This window comes from Rhinolophus sinicus, chromosome 3 (genome assembly GCF_057876585.1).
Source record: "Rhinolophus sinicus isolate RSI-liver-muscle chromosome 3, RSI-T2T, whole genome shotgun sequence".
Classification (NCBI taxonomy): Eukaryota; Metazoa; Chordata; class Mammalia; order Chiroptera; family Rhinolophidae; genus Rhinolophus; species Rhinolophus sinicus.
In genome coordinates, this window is record NC_142503.1 from 100951493 (window position 1) to 100975348 (window position 23856).

A 23856-nucleotide genomic window follows, 5' to 3' on the forward strand; every position below is an offset into this window, starting at 1 on the left:
CCAGAGCATTTTGGAGGACCAACATTTCTGTTTCTACTGGTTTTCCGAATTGAATATTAATGTTTAACCAGCATAATAAAAAAAATTTAGAATTTTTGGAGACACAGGAACCTTATAGTTGAACCTTATACAAAAACACCTTATAGTGAAATTACAATTTTAATTTTCAGGAGCACAAGCATCCTTCACAAAACGGAGCCATCTGAAAAGAATTTTCTTCAAAAGATTTTGCTACATTAGTTATTTTCTACTTTATTTAAAAACACACACACACACCTTTAATAAAACCTGTTTTATTTACAACTCTCATCTTGTTATGAATGCCTATTTATGAATAACCTCCCACATCCTACCTACTCTATCACCTACCGATTCAAAAATCACCTTAAAGCCCAACTCCTTTACTTGACCTAAGAAAACTTGCTGATAAGAATGCACACAGTGTATTTTTTCTAGAACAATGCCTGTGGTCGGACAAGCTGAGACCAAGGGTGACCTCTTCTCCCCCTTATGCCAAACAACTAACTTGTAATTTCAGTATGTTACTATTTCACATGAATTTACAAAGAACAATTTGCCTGCCTGTCATATTTCCTAAAAGTCAGAACTCCTAAAGGCTGCATTGATTCTATATAGTAACACTATGCATATCTCATAAAAACTAAGCCAATAATGTGGAGCTCCTATTTCATTTGTGAAAAGGTCAGCCACATAAGTTTTACAGTGCATCTCATTGCTTTAACAAACTATTAAAGGATGATCTCCCTTTCTTTGGCATATGTGCATTGTAAATCATAAGGAAGGCTAAATGAATGGTCCACAGAAATTTTTGCTTCTCATAGAGTGTGGAATTCAATAGTCCAGCAACCAGGGAGCTTACTACTGCACACTACTATTTACATTTACAAACCATGTTTAGTTAGAGTTATAGTATACAGTTATAGAATTACAGTTTGTCATTTGCTGCATTCTAAAATTATTGGAAAGCAACAAAATCTTTCCCTTTGCTGATATTTTAAAAGTATTTTTAACCCCATTGTACAGTAAGTTTATAATAACATTTTACATCTTAGTGGTTTTGGAATGCCAATACCATTCATTGCATGCTTATTTGCTGAAATAAATAAATTCTTTTAAAAATCACTTTGCCATTTCTCCTTGGCCCCAGAAAATACACGTCAAAAACTCAACTAGAAGGCAAATCAATCAAGATACACGTGAAATGTTATTAAATGATCCTGAAGACAAATTCTGAGTCAAACTACGAAAAGACCCTCAGTCTCGGCTACCAAGGAGAATCCTGTTGGTTCATCCACACACCATACACCATTCATAGAACAGAGGTTCACACACTGCCCTTGGCCAAGCAGACACAGGGGCTGAGACGAGCTATGTAAGTCTGAGGGCTTTGCCACACACCCCCGCCCCGCGCCGCACCCTTTCCTTAGTCTGCAAGAAACAGCTGTAGTTCAGCTGAGACTGACTTTGATTTATCTTTAAAGCAATGAACCTTGCCTAAACTGCTGGCTGCAGCCCCCCCCCCCAGGGATTACAAGTTACACTGGCAATGAATTAACAGTTCAGTAAGGTAACGAGAGAGAAGACAAAGGCCACCTACTCCACTGCTGAGAATCTGAGGCCACGCAAACATTTTCTCCAAAGAAATAAATAAAAGTAGTTCAGTATCATGTATTTCAAATAGAAACTCCAATATTTCAGGGTGTCCACAGGAAGACCCTCCCAAAAGAACAAAGTTATTTAGCATGCATTCTGAGAGTCCCGGGAATTAGCACTGTCCACGGAGCTCAGAACCCTCAGAAAATGCTGCTCCTAAAGCTGCACTGAAGAAGAACGTAGAAGACTTCAAGTGGGAAGGTAGGGAGAAGCACCCACGTGGTACACACACCCGAGTGTGCATACACTTCTGCGCTCTCTGGGAAGGGTGGGGTATGCTCCTGGACACACCAGGCCCTGCTTCCCGACAGCTAACGCATGCAGGTCCAGGGGTTTTCTGAGAATATTCTAGAAGCGTATGTCTAGAGTGGGAACTGTTCAGTGCCAACCCGAAGTCCCACCTAACTTTAGACTACACCAATAGGGACCCTTGAGAGGCTTGGTTAGGTCCAGAACCTTCACAAGAGATTTAATCAGTTTTAGAGAAGGGGCTTGACACTCTCACAAAAGCCACGTTTTCCCTGTATGGCAGCACTTGCCTGGAAGATACCAACACAAAATACTGGTCACGGCAATGGGTCCTGTTTTAACCAGTCATATATAGAGCTCCAAACTCATCCATCCTGTCCAAAATATTAGTTTTCAGTCATTAATTAGAATAACCACCATTCCTTCTCCTTCTGGTACTAAAAAAAAAAAAAAAAAAAAAAAAAAAATCCCAGACTTTTCTTCCTAAACAATTAGTGAATTTCTTTACTATGTTTCCTTGCCTGGCAAATGAGTAAACTCAGCTTTGTTTTATTATGTTTGTTTTTTAGCCCCAGTAGTCTGTTTTATTCTTTGATACACTGACTTTTCAAGAATCCTCTTTCTCTTTCCCCCACCAAAAGCAAATCAGAACCGGCCTGGGAGCTGGTGCTGGTTGCTCCACAGCACGGTCTGCTCTGGCAAGCAGTAACACAGGCTGGAAAGTCTACACATCTGCCTCATGGTTGTGTCGTGCCACTGGTGTACCTGAAAAATCGCGTTAGCAAAACAGCAATCCTCTGAGTACTGAATTAAGATGCTGAGAGGAAGGACATAACTGATTTTTAAAGGCAAGTTTCCTTTTTATCCTCTTCCTGCTTGTCATGTACATAATCCAACTGTCAAAGAGATAAGAGAGAATCAATTATTAAGTAACAATTATTTGTCCAAGACTACCTACCTACAATCACACAATCTTCTATGAGGGACTTATTCCTTAGGTAATTTCAAAGTGAAGGATATTTGCCAAATTAAAAAAAAGTTTTCTTTAGACAATACAAATTAATGATTTGTCTTGTTAGGTCAGACTCAATTCCCCAGCACATCCCAAGCTTCCCTCTCCCCATTCACAGAGAACATTCCAGAGGTTCTATGGAACCCAAACAGACAGCAAAAAGATACTGTGGATTTTTTAATTAAGGGAATGACATGATGAAAATCGTGTTTTAAGAAGATTAATAACATGACACGATAATCTGGGACTGCAACTGGAAGATAATGGAAGCAAGGAGACCAAGTCAACATGAGATGGTAACTGGTCCATACAGAGCAAGGCTACAGCTGTTAGAATAATAAAGAAGAGCTGGCCTTGACTTTACCAACAAACTCCACCTTTTCTAGTACAAATTCAGTTCATCCTGGGAATATGGTAGATGCAAGTAGTTATTTTATTAATTCGCCTGATGGAAGAAAGGGACCTTAAGAGTTCACTTGGGAGGTCCTGGGTCTTCGTTTTCCACCTAGGTTACAAAGTGCCTTAAATTCAACCACCAGGAAATCATCCTTTTGAATTACAACACCCTACTTTCCTGGCATTTTCTGCCAAAATACCCTAGAAGGAGTAATTCCAGAAATACTGATTTAGCCATTGTTGCTGCTTTGATAGCAAGTAGTTTGCTTGCCTGCCCTTTCCATGTGCATCCACCTCCACTGACACACTCAACTTGATAAGAAGGACCAGGGAAAAAACAAAGGTCCAAGAACCGAATTGTTTCTGACCTGTGAGACTAAAAGGGATTAGATGCTTTGCCAAAATTGTAATTAAACCAGAATGAAAGCCAAGAGTTTTAAACTACTAATCTCAGAGCTTTAAGATAACCTTCACATTTTCTCTGCTATTGGATACAATGTGAAAAAAATAGTTTCCTAATATAATTTTAGAAATCACAGAAGTTTTAAACTAGACTCCATCCTCTGTTTGTTTGTTTTTAATATTAGTGAGGCAAGAGTCTAACAAACACAGCTAATAAATCCAAGAGGATATGAACACAAGCTTCCTTCAAGGATGCCGTGCCAGTGTCAGGGCAAACTTCTGACTCTTAACATTCCACATCCAACAACAGTCTTTTCCAATCTCTTCACCAGCCACTGCGTTCTCAGCCTCTACAGATCCTCCATGTTTAACGTCCCTTCAGACCTCCGTGCCTTTGCTCATTCCATTTTTATCCATAAACAGTCTTTTTCCCCTTGCCTGCTTGGCTGTTAAGGTCATGTTCTTCTCTTAGAAATAATCTCCTGACAGTCTTGCTCTTGGATCCTGAAGCACATTCCTCCCACCCCATACCAAGTTGGTTTCGGCTCCCTTCTTTACGCACACCTCTATCAGAAACTAACGGGTACTGTTAATTCTCCAACTAGTGGATGCCTGGCGCACTACAGGTGATAAAAGGATCATTAGCTCCCAGTTCTGTGTTCTCTCTACAGGACAGTATTCAATATACTCCATCAAGTTGTACACCAGGGTTTTTTTCCTTCTTCTTCTGTTTTGATTTGTTGTCTGTGAATCCTTAGTATTCTTTCTATTAACCTGACAGTTTTAAGCACACTGAGAATGTGGCTACTAGCTTTTTAAAAGCGAATACAACGAAGATTGAATACACATGAAAGTTTTTTTCCATGTAGGATTCCATGGATCAATCTGACAAAAAAAAAAAAAAAAGAACTTTTATGAATATTCATAAAGCTGCAAAAATGAAAAAAAGAACTTCATGTACAATGCTCGTTTATCTATTTGAAAAATGTATTCATACACCAGCTTCTGAATGATCAAAAGGTAGAAATATGAACTCAGTTTATACCATTATTTTAAATAATGATATCCACACACTGCAATAGGAAATATCCGCCTTGAGAGGAAACAACAGTTAAAACTTGCAGTACCCAATTCTGTTCTCTTGATCGCTTTAGGTAGGATAACTGTTAAAGGATACATCAAAATCTGATAACCACACTTTTCAGAATCCTGTTCAGAACTTTTCTACAAAGGATTCAAATTGTGGGCTGCCTGACATCCTGATACTATTAGTGTAAAAGAAACAAAAAGGAAGCTTCAAGCAAAACAGCCAGCTAGAGCCTCAAACTGGTGACAAACCCAATTTGGTGCAACCCCATATGGAACCCAGTTTTTATAATAACACTGGGTTGAGGGATTCCAAATCAAATGTTTTAATAAAAGCACGAAAATGTGTCCCAAGTTAAATACACATATGGTACTAAGAATGACTGGTTAATGTATTTAACCTTTTCTATTTCTTAAGCTCTAAAATGGAGTAGTTGCAAGGTTACTATATTATGTCCTCACTGAAAGTCGTGGATAGGTTCTTAGAAACTGCAACTTTAAGCAGAATGACATGTATAGATAAGGAAACCACCTTTACCATAGGCTAATAGAAACAAGACATAAGTTCCTACATATTATTTCTGGTCACACAAACATCACCAAACTTCTAAATAACAAAGATCAAAAACATTTCTAATATTAAAAAATTGAAATTAACCTGAGCTCATTTAAAAAAGATGAATAAAAGCAAGATCATTATTTTCCAAGCCGCTGATTCCAGGTCAGGGTCGCAGGTGGGTGGAGCCTCTCCCTGCAGCTCAGGGCGCCAGGTGGACCCACCTGGGACAGGACACAACTTCCATCTCAGGGCCATTCACACCCACCCACACTCTCTGAGACAGGCACAACGGAGACATGCCAATTCGCCCCAGGTGCACATCTTTGGGATGTGTGAGGAAATCGGAGCCCAGAGAAAACCCATGCAGACATGTGGACACCGTGCAAACCACACAGAGAAGTGGCCTAGGCCAGGAATCAAATTTTTTTTCCATTAACATTATAACAAAATAACATTGAACAAAATGACATTACTCAAGGACCGTTGTATCTTAAAACATTTTCTAAGCCACTGGTATACCTTAAGGCAGTTACTCATGCCCTAAAACAGAAGTACTCACACACAGGAACATACTTAGAATTATACATTGTAAAACATAGGTTGCTACTAATTGTAAGACAATGTAATATCCTTTGTTTACTTGAGTGGGGAACGTAGAAAATAAATTAGGTACTCTAAAGATCTGAGTGAAAGAAAACACAACCTAACTAGATTGGAAATTTAGTTCAAAAAAAAAAAGGCAGGCTCACAAAGTATTATACATTTGCCCTTCACCTTCACTCTTCCCTGCTGTCAGCTGCCTGTTTCAGACATTCTCCTGCAGAGGACAGCAACAATGCCACGTGCCTTCCAGTGCCACCAGGCTTTGGCAACTTGTCAGCATGTCAGTTAAAAAATAAAAACTCAACCCAAAATGTGATTTGGCAAATAACTACATTAAGTACTGAGTAGCTCTCTCTTGTATGGTACTGAAGTTTTCATTTATGTTTAAATGTATAAACAAAAAACCTAAAAATCTGCACTGTGGCGGAACAAAGAGTAGCTTCCAAGTTATTAATACATCAGGCAAGACTCTTTCCTAAGCATTCACTGAGAGCAAAAGTACGCCTTTTTGGAAACACAACGCCTTATGAGAGCATTCTTTGGTACAGTAGTACCTCGGTTTTCAAATGTCTTCGTTGACAAAGATTTCGGTTTACGAACGCCATAAACCCAGAAGTAAATGCTTTGGTTTTCAAACACACCTCGGAAGTCAGGAGGCTTCCACTGAGTACAAGATCCTGAGGCCAAGCTGCAGGCTGTTTTCAAACGTTTCAGAACTCGAACGGTCTTCCAGAACGGACTACGTTCGAAAACCGAGGTACCACTGTAGTTTCCACTATAGTTCCATGAGGTACCACTGATATTTCAAACCACTGCTTTTATTTCTACGTAAACACCTTTTGGCTCTTCTGTAAGTTACCGGCCAACCCTGCCAAAAGCCTTAATTAACCACTCTCACTAGATCCATTCAGTCTACATAAAGACAGTTTTCCTGAAGCACCCATGCCCACTGGTTACATGCTGTTATGCGATTGGTGCTGTACAACCACAGAGCTGAGGAGTTGTGACAGAGGTCACATAGTCCTCAAAACTGACAATATTTACTATCTGGCCTTTTATAGAAAAAAATTGCCAACACAAGGACTTTTTCAGAATAAACTTGATCAAATTATCTCACCATTATCTCCACTACCTATGAAATGAAGGTAAGAGAGTGCTTACAGAACTGCTCGGGGCTTCTTAAGTGCAATCAACATTTTAATATTTATACTACTTAAACCCAGTGAATATGATACCTTTCTGCAATATTGAACAGAGCAGAGTTGACTAAGCTAACATCTTCTCAAACTCAAAATGCAAACTGTCTGTCCCTAGCACCACTCTACTTACTATTACATTACTCATCATTAAGTATGAGATGGTCACACTAGTTTGAGTAATGATAGAAACCTATTTGTGTACCTTTATTTCTGCTAAAGGATTTTCAAGTGAAAAAAAAATGGTTATAGGAACTTAAAACAAATGCACTTTAAAGTTTTGTAAATAGAAAACAATTAAGTTTTCAATGATGCCATTTCACTGTAAAGCCATTAAAAATTTTTCAAGCGAAAAATTCAAGAGCTAAACCAGATTAAGATGTCATACCTACATATTCAGTAAACATCTAGTGAATAAAGGAAGGGTTACGTGGTTATTCACTTCACTTCAATTTGCTTTGTGTGTAACAATTTTCACTCTCCTCAGTTACGCATGTAGACCTAGAAAAGGAGTCTTTTCTAACTCAGCCCAGATACAACCCGAGGCCATTGTCACAGGAAGGCTATCTGGGGACTGGGTGACGATACTGCCTCAGTCTGCAGAGAGGATGTACAAAAAAAATTACATTGTATGAAAACAATTCCCAGAAAACCCTGAGGCCTGAAAGTCACATCTATAAAGAGAGGGAAGGGCAATGCCATCATTTTATCCTGGTGACAGGAGAGGCGTTCAGATGCTCTCTCTGAGCCTTTGGTCTCCTAACACCAACTGTCTCCTGAAGTCAGTGCCCAGAGAGTAGTTCCCAGCACTTGGAACTTCCAAAGGCCTGGCCCTCGAGCAGTGTGTACAGGAACAGGACGAGCGTGGGTCTGGAATGAGTCAGAAAGCCTACTTTTAATTGTGACTCTGCCACCTATTTCATACGTGATGCTAGTGACTTACCCTCTCTAAGCCCCAGTCTCCTCATGAGGATAATGATGGTACTACTTTCATAGGATTAGCGTGCGGATTGAAGGAGGGACTGACCGCTGGGATGTAAAAGTAATTAACTAATTAATTAATTGTGGCTAAACACATATAGAACCACAGGCCAGGCACTTATTCCTCAAGAAACCTGAGGTAGGTACTGTTATCATAACTTTCCCAAGGTCACCAAATGAGCAAGTGGCAGAGCCAGGTGTGGGGCTGAAGTAGGCAGTGTGGCACCAGCACCCTACTTCTAATTGCCCCATCATACGACCGCCACTGTTAGAATGGACACCCAGCTATACCTAAGAATGGCTGTGTGTAAAACATGGTATTTACAGCTCTTCTTCATCAACATTCGAATTTTAATAACTTCTGGTTTGGAAACAATCCTGCTATGTTGCTAAAATGCTGTTGATAGCACAAAGCTAATAACACAATGGTCATAAACTCAGAATCTACCTAGATCACTTAACTTCAGTCAAAGAAAACAAAACTCCCAAAGCTCCAGAATATTTAGGCTGGCTTTGACAGTACAATAAAAGGCTGTGGAACAAATACACTTTCGCTCTAAGAAAACAGCTCAGAAGGGACTCGGTGGCATCTCAGAAGCAAAGACGCAAAGCTAGAAGGGTCGGGTCCTCAGTCTAAATCCCTGATTTTACAGAGCGGGAACCAAAGCCAAGAGGGAAGCATGGCTTCCCCCATGTCCCCCAGCTAGTCATGTCAGACCATTTGCAGGAGGACCTTTCCATTCCACTATACCACTCTGTGTAGATTCCTATTGAACTGCAAACTCAGTGCCTCATGAATGTCAACTGAAAAGACGTGTAGGAAGTGACATCAGCATCACTGCGGGGTGAGAAGACACCTTGGTTACTCCCCTTAAAGTGAAAAGTCAGACAACTATAATGCAACCAAGGATTCCCTGCTCAACATTCAACCACATCTGAGACATCTGCACATGGAGACATCTAAGGTGGGCATATGGGAACAAGCAGAGGAGGCAGAATGGGTGGGGTGGGGGTGGGCAGACACAGAGACAGGGGCTTCAGACGAAGTCCAACAGCCAACACGGCTAACTGTCACAGCAGCAGGGAAGGAGCCGGGCTGCAGCCCTCACACAGCAGTTCAGAGGACCAGCCGGGCAGAAGCAACAATCCAGCCTCAGGAGCCAGCGCATATTGCAGCTAAACCAGGTGACAGGCAGAGACGTGGCACAGCAGTGTGGTAACCGTGCACTGGCAGCTGCCATTACTAGAGAGAAAGCAAAGCCACAGACTGGTGAGTATGCCTCCCCTCCTGCCCAGCACCAGCTGACACAGTGGCAGTGGCAGTGTCAGGCTGAAGCCCACAATCAGCAGCCGGGGGGCAAAAGCACCATCCTGCCTGAGTAACCAGAGCAAATTGTGGCTAAACCCAGGTAGAGATGCGGTACAACAGTGTGGCAGCAGCAAATTACAGCCACCATTACTAGCAAGAAGGTAAAGCCACAGACTCCCGACTCTGACTCCCCTGACCCACTCCTTTGCCAACCATGCAGCAGGTGCAGCTGGCAGCCTCTGATTACAAGGAGACAGCTCTGGAACCCCACAGGTCTGGAGCCCCACTGCCTGCCACATCCCACCATGGATGTGGTACCCTAAGACCAAGGAAACCTGGTCATAGAGGGGAGGCAGGAATGCAGGGCATTTTTCATGAGCCCACTAAGATCCCAGAAGTCACAGTAATGCAGGTAAGAAAAAACAAAAACTTGCCGCTGTAGCACCATCTACTGGAAGACAAAAAGAAAGACCTCTTCTTATAAATCTGCTGAACTGTTCAAAGGAACAATGCCTGAATAAAAGAGAGTTCACTACCTCAAATGTCCAGGCACAGAAACAATCCATCGAGTACCATGAATTACGCAAGTAACAAGGTAGCTCGAAAAGAAAACGAAAAGACAACAGAAACCAGAAACCAAATTCAAAGACATGGAAGACTATGATTTAAATAACAGAATTCAAGACAGCAGTTTTGAAAAAACTCAACGAGACACAAGAAAACTCGGACAGGCAGTTCAATTAGCTCAGGAGTAAAATCAACGAACAAAAGGAAAACATTACCAAAGAGACTAAAACCATGAAAAAGAACCAAACAGAAATTCTGGAGTTGAAGAACTCAATAAATGAGATGAAGAACAAATTAGAGAGCGTGGGAAACAGGGCAGACCAGATGGAAGAGAAAACTAGTGATCTCAAAGACAGAAATCTAGAAATGACTGAGGTAGAAAAAGAGAACGGAGAGATTTTTTAAAAATGAAAATATATATATATTTATATATATATATATATATGAGAACTATCTGATGCCATTAATAAAAGCAATATAAAAATAATGGGTATACCAGAAGAAGAAAAGAGGAAGAAGGGAACAGAGAGCCTGCTCAAAGAAATAATCAATGAGAACTTCCCAAAGCTATGGAAAGAGCTGGACCCTTGAATTCAAGAAGTTAACAGAACACCTAATTATCTCAATGCAAAAAGACATTCTCCAAGACATATTGTATTAAACCAGAAATATTAATGACAAAGAAAGAATTCTCAAGGCAGTCAATGAAAGGAGGACTAACCTATAAAGGAAACCCCATTAGATTATCATCCACATTTTTTAGCAGAAACTTTACAAGCTAGGACAGAGTGGAATGAAATATTCAAAATACTGAAAACATGAAATCACCAGCCAAGATTAATATATCCAGAAAAGTTATCCTTTAGAAATGAAGGAAAAATAAGGGGTTTTCCAGACAAAGCTGAAGAATTCACCATCAAAGGACCTGCATTACAATAAATGTTGAAAGGAGTTGTTCTACCTGAAACAAAAATATGAAAGTATACAAAACTTCAAGTAAGATGACAGACAGACAGAGGCAGGAAATTGCAACTCTATTTCAAAATAGGGTATTAAACACTAAGTCATAACATAAAGATTAAAGCGAGGAAAACCATTTAAAAAAAAACAACTACAATTTCTGCTATTAGGAAACAAACATACAGCATAAAAAGGCATAATCTGTGACAACAAAATCATAAAAAGGGCAGAGGAAAGGACTGAGCTTGCACAGGTGAATGAAGATAAGATGCACTCTGAAGGGAAAAGGCTACTGTATGTATGAAAAAAAATTGTTTTACATAAATCTAATGGTAAAACAAAACAGAAATCTAGATCTGAGACATGTAACAAAAAAACAACAACAAAAAGAGGCAAGAGAGAAAAAATAATCATAAGACACCACAAAACTTAAACAGCAAACAGTCACACAAAGGAATAGAAACAGTGGAGATACAGAGCAGCCAGAAAACAAAAGATAAAACAGCTGTAGTAAGTCCTCGTATATCAATAACCACCCTAAATATAAATACAGTGGTACCTCAGTTTTCAAACGTCTCTGTGGACGAACGTTTCAGTTTACGAACACCATAAATTTTATGGATCTATGGTATCGTTAGATAGTAAGATTCACGCTAAATTTGCAGTTTTAGGGGTTGATTTTAAAGGTCTGGAATGGATAAATCCATTTTGCATTACTTTCTATGGGGAAACGGTGCCTCAGTGTTCAAATGTTTCAGAATTCGAATGGTCTTCCGGAATGGATTACATTCGAAAACCGAGGTACCACTGTAGACTGAACTCACCAATCCAATCAAAAGGCACAGAGCAGCAGGATGAATTACAAAACAAGACCCAACTATATGTTGCCTTCAGGAAACCTATCTCACCTATAAGGGCAAACATAGACTCAAAGTGAAGGGGTAGAAGATGATACTCTAAACAAAAGGTATCTAGACAAAAGCAGGTGTAAGGGTATTGAGAGACAAAGATTGACATTTTATAATGATAAAGAGGACAATTCATCAAGAGGACATAACACTTGTCATTATGCACCCAACTTGAGAGCACCAAAATAAATAAAGCGATTACTAACAGTCCTAAAGGGAGAAACTGACAAAAATACAATTACAGTAGGGAACACGAATATCTCATTGACAGGAATGGGTCGATCATCCAAACAGAAAGTCAACAAGGAAATATCAGCCTTAAATGACACATTAGATCAAATGAACATAATATTTTCATCCGAAGATGACACAGTATACATTTTTCTCAACTGCACAGGGAACATTCTCAAGATAAGACCATATGCTGTGGTACAAAACTAGTCTCAATATACTTAAGACTGAAATCACACCAAGCACATTTTCCAACCACAACAGTATTAAACTGGAAATTAACTACAAGAAGAAAGCTGGAAAAACCAGAAATATATTGATATTAAACAACATGCTACTGAACAACAACTGGGTGCAAGAAGAAATTTTAAAAAGAGATCAAAAGATACATAGAAACAAATGAAAATGACAATATGACATATCAAAATTTAGGGGTTGCAGCAAACACAAAAGAAGAGTTTATAGAATTACAGGCATACCTCAAGAAACAAGAAAAATCTCAAATAAACAATCTAATAATTACACCTTAAAGAACTAAAACAAAAAGAACAAATGAAGTCTAAAGTCATTAGAAAAAAAAGGAAATAAAAATTAGACCAGAAATAAATGAAACACAGAAAAAAACAAAAACAGAAAAACATTCAAGAAATAAAGACCTGGTTCTGTGAAAAGAAAAATAAAATTGACAAACCTCTGTCTAGATTCACTAAGGAAAAGAAAGACAAAAATAAAAATGAAAAAATCAGAAATGAAAGAATAGTTACAACAGACACCACATAAAAACAAAATAGATATACCAAGCATACCATGAAAGGCTATAACCACAAAATTCGATAACCCCAATGGACAAATTCTTAAAACTGTATAACCTTCCCAGACTGAACAATGAAGAACTGCAAAACCTAAGCAGAATGACCACTAGTAAGGAAATTTAAACTAATGAAAAAGAAAAAAGAAAAAAAACTCCCAAAAACAAGAGTCAAGGACCAGATGGCTTCACTGGTGAATTCTACGAAACACTCAAAGAGTGATTTAATACATATCATTCCCAAACACATTCAAAAAATTGAACAGGTAATACTTCCCAACTCATTTTATGAGGCCAACATTGCTCTGATACCAAAATAAGGCAAGGACAACACAAAAAAAAGCAAAACACAAGCCAACATCTTTGGCGAACACAGATGCAAAAATCCTAAACCAAATACCATGTTTCCCCGAAACAAGACCAGGTCTTATATTAAGTTTTGCTCCAAAAGACACATAAGAGCTTATGTTCAAGTGATGTCATCCTGAAAAATCATGTTAGTGCTTATTTTCCAGTTAGGGCTAATTTTGGGGGAAACACAATACTAGCAAGTCGAATACATTAAAAGGATAATGATACATCATTCATTCCAGAGATTCAAGGATATTTCAACATGCATAAATCGATCGATGTGATACACCACATTAACAAAATAAAAGATAAAAATAACGATCATGTTAATAGATGCACAAAAAGCATTTGATAAAGCACAACATCCATTCATGATTTACAAAATAATAAAATGGGTAGAGAAGGAAAGCACCTACCTCAACATAATGAAGGCCACACATAACAAATCCTCAGCTAATACCTTACTAAATAGTGAAAAACTAAAAGCTTTTACTATAAGATAAAGACCAGGATAACCACTCTTGTCAGTATTATTCAACATAGTACTAGAAGTCCTAGCCAGAGCAATCATGCAAGAGAATAAAAAGGGATTCAAACTGGGAACAAAGAAGTAAAACTGGGAAAATTGAGGTCTTCCACTCAAGATGGTGGAATAAACTCTTCTAGCCTCTGCCCATGAAAACATCAAAATTTACAACTAAGTTACTGAGCTACCATCACTGAGAACCATGTGAAGCCTAGCTGAAAAGAAATACTATAAATAAATATATAAAATAGAATCCACATCAAGACTGGTAACAGGGGCGGAGACACGGAATAGGGAGGGATAACTTGACTGTGGAGGTCCCCCGTGAGGAGCCAGGGGTCCCAGCCCAGGGAAGCGGCGCTGGGAGGAGGAGTCCCCACAACATGTGGCTGGGAAATATGGCAGTATTGCATAAGAGAAAGACAAAGGGCTGTGGGAGAGCAAGACATGGGAAACATGGCAGCATTGCACCCTCTAAGCTCCAGTGCAGGGATACCAGCTCATAAGGTGCGAAGGACACACAGGGAAGAACTAAATTGACTAAATCAGGACCAAGGCTGGAGGGGCGGGGGTGAGAGAAACTTTGTCTGGAGACGGAAGCACTGGGCAGATGCCCTGTTCCCTCCTGTTCAAGCCTGGGGCACACGAGCACCAAATATGTGCTCTCCATTAACCTGGCTAACACTGTTCATCCTGACCCAGTGATTCCCTGAGATACCATCCCACCCAACTTGCTGGCCTGGCCTCAGACTCTTATGGCAGCTCCTCCAGAGGAGCAGCCTGCTTCAGCTCATGCTACAGACTTTCCCTGAATCTCTCAAAGATCCACAAGCCACAAACAAGCAACAGCTGGCCTTGACATGCCTTGTACCTCTTGCTAAGCTCCAAGGCCCCAAGCTCACTACAGGTGGCAACCAGTCTCAACTTGCATAGTAATTCCTATCAGGTGGCCCCAAGCCTCACTTAAGCAGTGGCCAGTCTTGGCCTAGAACGTAGCTCAAATGAATGGCCACAAACCCAGAACAAATGACAGCTGGCTTCAGCTCACATCATGGTGCTGACCAAAGGGTTCCAAGCCTGGCACTAGTGGCAGCAGGCCTCGGTTCACAGCAAAGCCTCTCCCAAAGTGCCTCCGAGTCGGGCACAAAGGACAACCAACCGAAAATCAGTTTGTAGCTCCTACCAAGTGGCTCCAAGTCCAGCAAAAGCAGCATCTGACGTAGATCTGCCTGAACAGAAGCCCCCCACATCCAAAAGGCAGTCTCCTCTGGCAACAAAACAACTCCCACCCTGTGGAGTGAACCCTGCAAAGTTATTTCATCTGCTGCAGTCACAGGCAGCCTCCCAGCCAGTCAGCCTGAGGGTCAACCACCCCCCACCACTGACATGTAAGAAACAACCCAGGCCTACCTACTACAGGAGGGTACACACCACCATCATAGTGGACACAACTGGAGCACCCGGTGTAACCAGGCAATCAGGCAGACAGGTCCACTGGATCCTACAGGACACCTTCCATATAAGACTACTCAACAAAGACAGAGAGGTGTAGTACTTCTACCTCATACATAGATAAAAACAAAGAAACCAGCCCAAATAAGGAAATAAAGAAACATGCCCCAGATAAAAGAGAACAAAGCTCCAAGAAAAGGAACTAAACAAAATGGAGACAAGCAATCTACCAGACACAGAGTTCAAAACACTGGTTATAAGGATACTCAATGATCTCAGTGAGAACTTCAACAGAGAGATAGGAAACATAAAAATGGAGATAGAAAACATAAATAAAAACCAGTCAGAAATGAAGAATACAATAACAGAAATAAAGATGACATAAGAGGAAATCAACCACACAATAGAGGCAACAGAGGACCGAATCAGCGATTTATAAGACAAGGTAGCAGGAAACACCCAATCTAAAAGAAAAGAAGAATTTTAAAAATGAGACTACATTAAGGGTTCTCTGGGACAACACCAAGTGTACCAACATTACATCAGGGGGGTACCAGAAGGGAGACAGCAAGATATTGAAAACCTATTTGAAGAAATAATGATGGAAAACTTCCCTAACTTGGTGAAGGAAATAAACATACAAGTCCAGGAAGCACAGAGTCCCAAACAAGATGAACCCAAGTATGTTCACAGCAAGACACATCATAATTGAAATGTCAAAAGTTAAAGAGTGAATCTTAAAAGTAGCAAAAGAAACCCAGCCAATTATGTACAAGGAAGCTCCAATACGGCAATCAGCTAGAAACATCGCAGAAAAGAAGGGATTGACAGGTGACGTCATAAAAATGGTGGCATGAGGTGAGCCTCCGGAAATCTCCCCTGGAATTTACAACAAACCTAAAAACTATAACTCCACAAAGGACTCCCTGCACTGCAGACAGGCAAGGCAAAGAGGCTCACTACTGAATTCACTTAAAGGTGGGCAAATTGCACAACTGGGGGAGGAGGGAAGGGAGAAGTGCAGAGATGGAGGCGCGCAGGTGCAGGACACAGACCTAGCTCAGTGCTCCAAGCTCGCTGCATCCTGGAACAACCACAGCTGCAGGAGAGGGAAGAACTCGGACATTCTCAAGGATAGACCATATATTGGGACATAAAACTAACCTCAGCAAATTTAAGAAGACTGAAATCATACCATGCATATTCTCTGATCACAAGGCTTTGAAATTGGATATCAACTGCAAAAAGAAAGCAGGAAAAAACACAAATACAACAGGGTCAAAGAAGAAACTAGAGGCGAGATCAAAAGATACATAGAAACAAATGAGAATGAAAATACATCCTACCCAAATTTTTGGGATGCAGTAAAAGCAGTTTGAAGAGGGAAATTTATAGCATTACAGGCCTATCTCAAAAAAAACAAGAAAAATTACATATAAATAACCTCACGTTACACCTTAAAGAACTAGAAAAAGAAGAACAAATGAAACCCAAGGTCAGGAGAAGAAAGGAAATAATAAAAATCAGAGCAGAACTAAATGAAATACAGAACAAAAGGATAATAGAAAAAATTAATGTGACAAAGAGCTGGTTCTTTGAAAAGATTAACAAAATTGACAAACCCTTGGCTAGACTCACTAAGATAAAAAGAGAGAAACTAATAAACAAAATTAAACAAAATACTAATAAACAAAATAATAAACAAAAGCAGAAATGAAAAAGGGGAAGTTATCACTGACGCCACAGAAATACAAAGGATCATCCAAGAATACTATGAAGGACTATATGCCACCAAATTCAATAACCTAGAAGAAATGGACAAGTTCTTAGAAACATATAGCTTTCTTGGCTGAACCATGAAGAACTGGAAAATCTAAACAGACCAATCACCAGTAACGAAATTGAATCAGTCATCTAAAACCTTCCCAAAAGCAAAAGTTCGGGACCAGATGGCTTCACTAGTGAATTCTACCAAACCTTCAAAGGCTACAACATCAACATACAGAAGTCCAGCGTAGGGCCGGCCCGGTGGCTCAGGCGGTTAGAGCTCCATGCTCCTAACTCCGAAGGCTGCCGGTTCAATTCCCACATGGGCCAGTGGGCTCTCAACCACAAGGTTGCCACTTCAACTCCTCGAGTCCCGCAAGGGATGGTGGGCTCTGCCCACTGCAACTAAGGTTGAACACGGCACCTTAAGCTGAGCTGCCTCCCGGATGGCTCAGTTGGTTGGAGCGCGTCCTCTCAACCACAAGGTTGCCGGTTCGACTCCCGCAAGGGATGGTGGGCTGTGCCCCCTGCAATTAGCAACGGCAACTGGACCTGGAGCTGAGCTGCGCCCTCCATAACTAAGACTGAAAGAACAACAACTTGAAGCTGAACAGCACCCTCCACAACTGAGATTGAAAGGACAACAACTTGACTTGGAAAAAAAAGGTCTGGAAGTACACAGTGTTCCCCAATAAAGTCCTGTTCCCCTTCCCCAATAAAAATAAAATCTAAAAAAAAAAAAAAAAGTCCAGTGTATTCCTATATACTAACAAAGAAATCTCAGAAAAAGAAATACAAAAAACAATTCCTTTTGCAAAGAGGATCTAATACCAATCCTGCACAAATTCTTCCAAAACATTGAAGAGACAGTACTCCCTAACTCATTTTATGAGGACAACATTACCCTGATACCAAAATCTGGGAAGGACAACACAAAAAAAGAAAACTACAGACCAATATCTCTGATGAATACAGATGCAAAAATCCTAAACAAAATTCTAGCAAATCGAATACAGCAATGCATGAAAAAGATTATTCATCACAAGTGGGGTTCATCCCAGGGGCACAAGGATGGTTTAACATACATAAATCCATCAATGTGATACATCACATAAACAAAATAAAGGACAAAAATCATATGTTTATATCAATTGATGCAGAAAAAGCATTTGACAAAATACAACATCCATTTATGATTAAAACACTTAATAAAATAGGTATAGAAGGAAAATACCTTAACATAATAAAGGCCATATATGACAAACCCTCAGCTAATCTCATAATTAACAGTGAAAAACTGAAGCCCTTTGCTCTACATTCAGGAACACGACAGGAATGTCCACTATCACCTCTGCTTTTCAACATAGTGTTGGAAGTCCTTGCCAGAGCAATCAGGCAAGAGAAAGAAATAAAAGGCATCCAAATTGGGAATGAAGAAGTTAAATTGTCACTCTTTGCAGATGACATGATGCTATATATAGAAAACCCTAACACTTCACCAAAAAGCTATTAGAAACAATCAACGAATACAGTAAAGTTGTTGCCAGCTACAAAATCAACATACAAAAGTCCAGTGTATTCCTATATACTAACAATGAAATCTCAGAAAAATACAAAAAACAATTCCTTTTGCAATTGCAGCAAAAAGAATCAAATACCTAGGAATAAACTTAACCAAGGATGTGAAGGACCTATATGCTGAAAACTATAAGACATTTTTGAAAGAAATTGAAGAAGACACAAAGAAATGGAAAGACATTCTGTGCTCACGGATTGGAAGAATCAACATAGTTAAAATGGCCACATTACCAAAAGCAATATACAGATTTAATGGAATCCCCATCAAAATCCCAATGGCATCTTTTAAAGAAATAGAACAAAAAATCATCAGATTTGTTTGGAACCACAAAAGACCCCGAATAGCCAAAGCAATCTTAAGAAAAAAGAACAAAGCTGGAGGTATCACACTCCCTGACTTTAGCTTGTACTACAGGGCTACAATAATCAAAACAGCATGGTATTGGCAGAAAAACAGACACATTGATCAATGGAATAGAATTGAGAACCCAGAAATAAAACCACATAAATATGGACAGATAATTTTTGACAAAGAAGCTAAAAACATACAATGGAGGAAAGACAGCCTCTTCAATAAATGGTGCTGGGAGAATTGGAAAGCCACATGCAAAAGAATGAAACTGGACTTCTATCTGTCACCATATACTAAAATTAATTCAAAATGGATCAAAGACTTAAGCATAAGACCTGACACAGTAAACTGCATAGAAGGAAACATAGGTACTAAAATTATGGACCTTGGGTTCAAAGAGCATTTTATGAATTTGACTCCAAATTGGATCTGCTCTGACTCCTAGAGCCTGCTTATGGGGGAAGGTGTCACCTTCTGGGCCCCATCTGTCCTTCCTCACGGCATCCTCAGCACCTTAAGCCACCACCCCCAGCTGCATTTTGGGAGGAAGATGGAGTCCAAGGTCTCAGAAGGTGGCCTGAATGTGACCCTGACAATCCGCCTGCTGATGCATAAAAAGGAAGTTGGAAGCATCATTGGGAAGAAATGAGAGACTGTGAAAAAGTGCGTGAAGAGAGTGGTGCCAGGATCAACATCTCGGAGGGAAGCTGCCCAGAGAGAATCGTGACCATCACAGGCCCAACCGATGCCATCGTCAAGGCCTTCGTCATGATCACCTACAAGTTTGAGGAGGACATCATCAACTCCATGAACAGCAGCCCCGCCACCAACAAGCCCCCCGTGACACTGAGGCTGGTGGTCCCTGCTAGCCAGTGCAGGTCCCTGACCGGCAAAGGCGGCTCCAAGATCAAGGAGATCAGGGAGTCCACAGATGGCCAGGTCCAGGTGGTCGGGGACATGCTGCCCAATTCCACGGAGCAGGCGGTGACCATCTCTGGGACCCCCGACGCCATCATCCAGTGTGGCAAGCTGATCTGTGTGGTCATGCTGGAGGTACGGTCTCTGAATCCATGCTCGTGGCCAGCCTGCCGTCCCTTCACACTAGCGGTGGCTTCTTAGTGTCGGTGGCGGCAAAGGCTTGGGTGCCTCAGCGAGGTCAGGGCCGTGTAGGGGCCAGGCATCGGGAGCGTGGCCCAAGGCGACCTGACTGGGAGCCATGCTGAGTGTCTGGGTTCCGTGGGAGGGGCACGGCTGCTGCCTGCCACCTGCGGGTCTGTCATCATCACTGGGGAGCCGGGGGAGAGAATGCATGGGGAGGCACACACCCCTGCCTTCATTTCTGGAACTGGATGTGGTGAGGGGCCTTTAGTAAACGGTTGGGACTTAAAAACAGTGCAAGTCTGCACTGAAGATAGGTCTGCCCGGGAGATGAGCCTGCATGGAGAGGGGTCTGCGTGGAGATGGGGAGGGGAGGTGGTAGGCGACAGTACTGGGCCAGCCGAAGGCGTCAGAGCCCCACCCAGGAACAAAGGGCAGGACTTAGGAAAACCACTCGGAAATGCCCAAATTATAAAGACAGAGAAAGAAACAAATGGATTCAAAACCGACAGAGAAGCAGAGATGGTACAGCTAAGCAAGGCAAAGCCTCCTTTGAAATTTTTGGGGATGAAAGCCCTGAGATTTAAATTTCAACCAGTGCCCCAAGTACAGCCAGACGCGTTGAAGCTGTCAGTAGTTACTGGTCTCTTTAGCTCAGATGAAGTGGTGCTGCCTCAAATGAAAGGTTCCAGCAGCTGTGCTGGGGGCCCGGCCGCCTGGGCCCTGAGCCCACGGCTCTGCTGGAGTGACCTCCACGCAGTGGGAATGGAAGCCTCACTGGGCAGCTGTGGCTTTACCCTTCTTTTTTACTTGACTTGGTGTTAAAACCCATGCCCTTCTCTTTAAAGAAATTTATGTAATCTTAAATAATAATAATAATAATACTGTCATAACTATGTACAGTGCCAGATGGGTGCTAGACCTACCGGAGTGATCACTCTGTAAAACTAATATAATACTGTATGTCAACTATAACTGAAAAATGTGTGTTTTTTTAAAAAGCAGAAAAAGTAACTGTCACTATTTACAGATGACATGATGCTATATATAGAAAACCCCAAAGACCCCACCAAAAGACAATTAGAAACAATAAACAAATACAGTAAAGTTGCAGGATATAAAATCAACATACAAAAATCGATTACGTTCCTGTATACTAACAATGAAATATGAGAAAAAGCAATGAAGAAAATAATCTTATTTACCAATGCAACAAAAACGGATAAAAGACCTAGGAATGAATATAACAAAGGAAGTAAACAACTATACAGTAAAAACCACAAGACGTTGTTGAAAGAAATTGAAGAAGATACAAAGAAATGGAAAGATGTTCCTTGTTCATGGATTGGAAGAATTAACATTGTTAAAATAACCATGTTATCTAAAGCAATATAGAGATTTAATGCAATCGCCACCAAAATCCCAATCGCATTTTTCACAGTAGTAGAACAACAACAACAAAAATCCTCAAATTTGTATGGAATCACAAAGGACTCGAAATAGCCAAAGCAATCTTGAGAAAAAAAGAACAAAGCCAGAAGTATCACACTCCCTGACTTCAGCTCGTACTACAAAAGCTACAGTCATCAGAACAGTATGGTACTGCCAGAAAAACAGACACACAAACCAACGGAACAAATCCAAGAGCCCAGAAATAAGCCCACACATATATATGGACAACTAATTTTCAATAAAGAAGCCAAAAACATACAATGGAGAAAGAAAAGTCTCTTCAATAAATGGTGCTGGGAAAACTGGAAAGTCACATGCAAAAGAATAAAACTACACTGCTGATACCACACACAAAAATTAACTCAAAATGAATTAAAGGAATAAGACCTAAAACAAAAACAAAAATACATAGAAGAAAACATAGGTACTAAACTTATGGACCTTGGTCTCAGAGGGGTTTTTGTGAACTTGACCCCAAAGGCAAGAAAAGTAAAAGCAAAAATAAAGGAATGGGACTACACCAAACTAAAAAGCTTCTGCACAGCAAAAGAAACCCTCAATAAAACAAAAACGGGACCGAATGAACGGGAGGAGATGTTTACAATTAGTAAACACTCCTAATGCTCTTCTGAACTGTTTCTCTGTTCTCTACATAGAATGACTAAGTCTCCAGTAGAAATTATCTGCCCCCTTTTAGTACTCCCCCCAAGAAAGTTGCCATTAAAGCCTGATTACATTCCTGATGATCTTTTATACAAAAACGTTTGTCCCTTTAAATTGATAAATTATAAAATTCATTCTTCCTGGGAGAAAAAAAACCCCACATCAACACTTTTTTCTTTTTTTTAACAAAACTGATAGTCAATTTATTAAAAACGTTGATTTAAGCATCTGCAATGGTGACTTCAACCTGGACTCCCGGCTCAGTCCTGATGGAGGAACCTGCTTAACAAGCTCAAAAGGACTGTGCAAGCAAGTCACTGAATCTCTGTGGATCCTCCTCTGAAAACGATCCCTAGTCTTAGAACCTTCCCCCTGGGAGTTTTTCTTGTAGAGATTCTCGTAGTCTTGGAAGGCATCCGCACAGGTCCTTCCACTTTGAGATTCTTTTCCTTTGCACCTCTGACCCAGTCAGCACACACCTTCTCCAAGGATTTTATGTCGCATGCTGGTTAGAGTCATTCTAATTCAATGAGTCTCACCACCTCTGGTCGCATGGCTGTCTTTCCGGTATCTTTAAAGGCCATGGCTTCCACCCGGCTTCCTGAGCGCCTTGTTCCTCAGCGAGGGCAACAGTGGAGTCAGGAGCAGAGCGGGTGAAAGGAAGCTCCGGCGCCGCCGAACCCCACCTTCCTCAGGGAGCAACACGCTTTTAAAACAATGAACTACCATACACTCTACCATCCTCTCAGATGACTGGATGTGCACTGCCCAGGTGTAAATATAATTAGCTCGGCCTCAAACTCCAAATAAAAGGTAGAAGCTTCACGTTGTAGGGTAGAAATTTCCTCATAGTAGGTTGCAAATATGTGTCTTCACACATATCTTACCTTTTGTTTAAGGCAAAACAGATGAATTTGTTGTTCAGATTTAAAACAATCACATATGGAAAGTGATTTTATTACCTGTTAACAGCTGATGTTTTCTACTTCTCTTGGGCCGACCCTAACTAACGCATATTATCTCCTCTATTAGCAGAATTGAAACTTATGGTTCCAGTAGGGAGCTAAGTCTCCAGCGGCATACTCTGGCAGCAAAACTAAGGCTAACTAACTAAAAGAAGAAGAAAAGAAATGGCAGTACCCAGGAAAATGTCTTTCAAAAATCACCTGGAGAGCCTTATAGGAATAATCAAAGAACAAGAAACAATTCTCTCTTCCTATATAGTGAAAAAGGGGAAAAAAATCAAACAGTAGTGATGAAGAGAAAGAGACAAACTATACATTTTAAAGGAAGACTTAACAAAATACAAAGATGGAGTCAATGAGTCAAAAGGGAAGGCACCTAGGACCTGAGCAGCCAGGTAGATGAAGACCTTCCTGACAAACTCGGAAACCAAAGAGCCGGTTGTTGGAGAAAGGAGGGAAGGCCAGTTTACCCTGTGGAAATGCGTGTTGGCACGAGGCAACACTTAGCCTGCCTTGGTGTACGCAACTGGATCATAGGCAAGCTGAAGATGCAGAACTTGAGCCCCTTGGAGGGGCCTGAACACATAAAAATGTTAAATATTATAACTAAGGTGAGCCTCAGAGTGACAGATATGATATGCTGACAGACAGCTAAATGAAATTCCTATCTGAATCTTTTAGGGTATTACAAATACCTCCTCAGAGAGTTTC

General features: G+C 40.6%; 1 protein-coding gene and 2 pseudogenes across 14 annotated transcripts in view; 1 reads left to right on the forward strand and 2 right to left on the reverse strand.

Annotated features, from left to right (window-relative positions):
* Positions 1-23856, reverse strand: part of PEAK1 (pseudopodium enriched atypical kinase 1) — a 346674-nt gene that overhangs the window by 297771 nt on the left and 25047 nt on the right. For 2 of the 14 annotated variants that reach the window (XM_088796811.1, XM_074328322.2), the window contains exon 2: positions 2689-2819. The exons of the other annotated variants lie outside the window; for them this stretch is intronic. The gene's annotated coding sequence lies outside the window, so the exon portion shown is untranslated. The remainder of the gene's footprint in view (positions 1-2688; positions 2820-23856) is intronic. 14 annotated transcript variants of the gene reach the window in all.
* Positions 19398-20390, forward strand: LOC148758538 (poly(rC)-binding protein 3 pseudogene; annotated as a pseudogene).
* Positions 22401-22919, reverse strand: LOC109457841 (small ribosomal subunit protein uS10 pseudogene; annotated as a pseudogene).